The following is a 5,380-nucleotide window of genomic DNA, read 5'->3' as shown; positions in this document are numbered from 1 at the left end:
GCTTTGATATACTGTGAGTATCCATTCCAAAAACTTGAACTGTTGGATGGAGGGACTCATAAGTATATGTCGGCGGAATGGGAATCCCACCGACCGTTGATGTGAGATCCATCACGAAGAAGAATAAACAAAGGCAATACAATCTTGGGTTTCATCATTCCCATCCTTACTCCATAACGTTGCAATACTTTTCTGAAAATTCTCTCTTCTTGGTGCAAGCTTCAGTGGCAAGCACCAAGCTAGTTAGAAATAAACGAAGTCAAGGCCCCCAAGTCAAATTTTTTTTATTGGTACGACCTCTCAAGTCAACAATTAAATACTTCCCCTAACAAATAATAATATGGCAATATAATGCGAAGGCGAAATTTGGGTACATTGCTAGTTTTTTTGGAGCTAATGGTTCCAATCAATGGCAGCGTGAAACACACATGAGCAGAGACATCTTTTTCATAGGAGAGAGAGAGAGAGAGAGAGAGAGAGAGAGAGAGAGAGAGAGAGAGAGAGAGAGAAGTGTGAGCAACCCCACAACATGCCCAGACTTTTCGCATAATATAAATCCTTTGTGGTAATGAGTGTAAGTTTTAAAAGAATCTTGCTAGTTGCTTATATGGATCCAAATTTCTTCCCCTTTAGAATAAGCAGCCGGCGGCTCTTTATGATAGTGTGGAATATAATCAAAACCTTGATATGGACTATATCGACTACATGTGGTTCTTGTAATCAACCAATTAACCATCTAGAGGATGTCGAGGGGGTAAACGAATCTAGGAGGACCACTACTCATAAAACGCTAATTTCTGAACTCCTCCCATCCATTTGGTGGTGATCAGACAGAACTCACAACCCTAAGAAAAGATTCCAAATGTTAAAGGGGACTGATCATTCCTGGAGTACTCTCAGGAACCAAGAGGGTATAAGATTATGGAAGAGAGTACTTGCCACCTTTCTCTGTCTCAGTGTCTCTTTGACCATCTTTTGGTTTGATGGCTTTGTATGTATGTGGATTAATGGTGGGAATGATAAGAACCTCTGCCACAAAGTTGATGAAGCTTCACCATTTTCCTTTTGGGCTTTAAGTCTAAATTCCAAAGTGGGTTTTTTTTCTTTTTTTTTCCTGACAACTTCGTAGTGTGTAGGTTGATAGGTTACCCCAACCTTTCCCTCATCTCTCTTTACTTTTAGATGAGACGTGCTCATGCATCCCCCATTGAATTAAGAACATATACTCAAAACTTTTGAGAAGAAAGTAGTATACTTCTTTAGCACAATATTTTTCCACTGAAATTGTAGAGAAAATCTATAAGTATGTAAGTCTTTTGTGACAATTTTGTTTTTTGGAAATTTTTTTTGAAGGGTTAGAAAAGTGCCCGACATCTAGTGCGAATAAAAGAATCTTCACATAAATAATGATCCGTGGGATCCAAGCTAATACTCTTTCCAAATTTATTGGTGGGTTTCTGACATTGATATCATGGGGAACCTCAACTCAAGCTATGGGTTGTGCAAAGAAAAATTTACAAGAAAAGACAAAAGATGAATACACCATGTCTTTTAGAAACCCAATTTCAAAGCCACTTTAGCCAAGTAATGAGCTTCTCCATTAGAAGTATAGGGAATAAAAAAAAAAAAAAACCACTACAAAGATATGAGAAAGTAAGGAAATAATGTTTTCAACAATAGCCATTGTAGCCCAATCTAAAGGAGCCATAACATAACTTCATATAAAGCATTCATCTCGGCTTGACAACTCGAAAATAGCACCAACACTGTCAAATTTAATTAACCATTCTATTCATGAAGAACGGCTCAATGAAAAGTTTCTATTGGATGGAAGAGGAATTATGAAGAGTGGACTTTGTATTCCATCTCTTATTTTTAATATAATTATGACCTTCTTCAATAGAAGCATGGGAATAGAGAAAGAAGACATAGTACTATAAGATGCTTATGCAATATATGCTACTATAGAAAAAAATATTAAAATATTAATAATATACTAGAAATCTTGAAATAGATATTAGTAACTAGGAACTTGCTGAGGTTGTAATATGTGTAGTGGAAATAATTAGTGGTTCTTCGAAAAATATTTATTGTGAGAGGTTGGTTAGTAGGTGCGAAAAGTAAGGTAAGTAAGGTCCAATTGTATTAGGGCATTCACAGAAAAAGCAAATATATATTCTATGCATTTTACAAGTGCATGTGGGATCTCTACCAAAAAGAAAAAAGAAAAAGAAAAACATATGGGAATTAATCTATTAAAAAGATACATATCGCCTTTAGAAATAGATGGGGAGTCAAAAAAACATATGCATCTTTAAGACCTGAAAAGGCTTGCAATATTTTGTTGAACTAGTGGGGCTTGATCTTCTGTTTCAGTTTCAAGCACCATTATTATTATTATTATTATTATTATTATTATTATTATTATTATTATTATTATTATTATTTTTTCATTTGGATTGATTTTCTCTAAAAGGTCGTGTATACTTAAATAGGTAAATAAATACCTATTTTTGACAATTAAATGGGGGTTAAAACTTTATGGACAAATAAATCTCATAGTCTGCTACTCACGTGTCGTGTTTTAACGTGTGTGAATGAGTTAGTTGTGTGACAAACTATAGTTGATAAAATATAAAAGACTACCAAAAGGCTAATCTGAACATGGTAGAAGGTGTGTACCAGTAAGGATTCTCAATTCTCATTCTCAAATATATTTGAGCATTCTAGAATTTAAAAAAAAATAATAAAATAAAATAAAAAGGTCAAGAGAAATAGACCTCTTGAACAAAAGTATCTCCTAATAATCCTTATTTAGTGCAATAAAATTGTGATATACCTTGCTCTACTGAAATTCTTTACTGTTCTTATATTAATCTCAATTAAATTAAATTAAAAATTAATGTTGAATGCAACTAGCTGATGGTATAGCTTAAGCCAACTAACACCCAAGATAACTCAGTAAAGTTACTAAAACTTGTAAAGCTAAACTTAAGTATCCTACCATTAATCTATTGTTGCTAAAAGACAAGCAGTAAAAATAACTATCCTTAAGAAAGGAAGCAGCAGCAGCAGCAGCAGCAGAAGAAGAAGAAGAAGAGATTAAAATTTAAAATAAGTATATTGATTGATGAGTTGCTCCACCTTTGCAATTGCTGGGTGTCATTGTCAAAAGACTCAAGAGCAAAGTAATTGGTATGAGGCTGAAAAAGCAACTGAGATGAATCCTTGTTGGAATTAGATGATATTTTGGTAAAGCTAGCTAACCTTGTTTGACATGATAGATATCAAAAACTCTGGTGGGTGCTTGGAGTCCTTTTAACACAAATATCATAGACAGAATTGACAGTTGATGGGCTTGTGCTGTGTCAAGCCTAGGGTTTTTATTTTAGAGAGAGAGAGAGAGAGAGAGAGAGAGAGAGAGATGCCTACATTGATATGGTGAGGATTTAATTTTACAAACATGTTTTGTTATTCTTCCATTGGATGCCAAAATGAAACATGACAAGACAAGTGGTTGGTTCCGAGCCTCTCCCTTAGCTTCTCTTCTTCTGATCAGTTTCAGTTTCAGTTCCAGTTCCATGATCTCTCACATGGGCCAAAGTGATTATTCGTCCTTGGCTTCTTATTCGTGAATAAACCATCAAACTGATAAGATCCACATCCACCACGCTGGGTGTGTTTGGTGGAGACACACCACGCAGGGGTTGTTGATACCTTTGCTGATGGTGAGTCTCTTTAGATCTGATCTGCTATTTGTTTCCTTCTTTGTTTTGGTGAAATCATCAGAAACAATCATTTTCCATAAAGTTAATAATACCACTCACTATATCTTTTGTGTGACCTTCCATGCATCCGGAAGATTCTCTCATTCGATATGGTTACATTTGAAAAATATAACATTCCCTTTCATGGAATTCATGCTTTGATAATTTACTACCAGAATCCCATTAGGGTAACTGATGATGACCACTCATCACCATTTTTGGAGATAACTTCAACATCCCCTGCTGGCTTCCTCTAATCCTAGCAATAGGAGTGGAAATGTCCCACAAAAGTCACAAAGAATGTATATTTGTACGTAAACTTCTGGTTTTTTTTTTTTTAATAAAGTATATTTGATGGTAAACTTCGATTTAATTGGATTGACATCTTGAATTGTTGGCTTCGTAGTCCATCGCTTGCATTTGTAGGTTGATTCCTAAGGGTCGTTGAGAGGCTCGGATGAATCGATCCATCTTTCATGTTTATCTTTGGCATTGAGGAATTGGTGGGTCCATGACAGGGTTTAGGGTTGTAGTCTCGAAGGAAAAAAAAAAAAAAAAGAAAGAAAGGGGTATCTGGTTATTTCAATAAATTTCTTGTATAGAGTTTTGTTATAAATTTGTAGCGCGGGTTCTTTCTCTTTAATCAGTCTAAGAGAGGTGGGAGAACAAGCACCTATTACCGTATTTTTCATTGATAGTGAAGTAGATCTCATCTCACTGTGGACATAAGCACTCTTGTTGAACCACATAAATCCTTTCATGTTGTGTGACGATTTTCACTATTTTTCTGCATCGTATTAGGTTTTCTTTACACATATCCAGGTTCAATAATGATACTGGCTTAAAAGTTAGGAGATGCTTATCTTGTTTCAAATCATTCGATGATATTTGGGTTAATGAAATTGACACAAAATGAAGGGGTGTTAGTAAACTTAGAAGATATCATTATTTATCATCAAAAGTAGATTTAATGAATTTAAAAAAATATATAGTAACACTTGGATCTACTTTGGCTCCATTTGGTGCATGTAAAATGCTGTAAGAAAATATATATGAAATGTCTTCCAATGAAAGATCAACATACAACACAACTAGAAGATAATAGTATTTTAGCCAAGGATGTAGTTCAGATAATAGCATTTTCTATTATCTGAAAAGTGCAATTAAATTCAATTACCATTTGTGTGTGTGTGTGTTTTTTCCTTTTTGGTAACTTGGTATTAGTTGGAAAGTTTTTGGGTTACTTATGCTTTAACTTTATCTTTCAGCATTGTAGATATCCAACTAGAGGAGGCCTTTGTGTTTCTCTCAGTTTTTTTTTTTTTTTTTTCTACTTTTCTTCCCTGTTACTTTTTCCATAAAGTCATGTTTGGTTGTTGGGCAGATTAGGCATAGTGTAAAGTAACTCATGGACACCATATGTTGTCGATTGTTATATGAAGATATTTAAATTTCTTTTCTATATCCCTCATTCAACGGCCATAAACTGCAATAACAAAACTGTTAACTATCTCTCTCTCTCTCTCTCTCTCTCTCTCTCTCTCTCTCTCTCTCTATATATATATATATATATATATACCTCCACTGTATTTCTCTCAGTTTTTTTTTTTTTT

This window comes from Macadamia integrifolia, chromosome 8 (assembly GCF_013358625.1).
Source record: "Macadamia integrifolia cultivar HAES 741 chromosome 8, SCU_Mint_v3, whole genome shotgun sequence".
Lineage (NCBI taxonomy): Eukaryota > Viridiplantae > Streptophyta > Magnoliopsida > Proteales > Proteaceae > Macadamia > Macadamia integrifolia.
The sequence above is the reverse complement of the archived record's forward strand: the minus strand, read 5'-3'. Positions refer to the sequence as shown.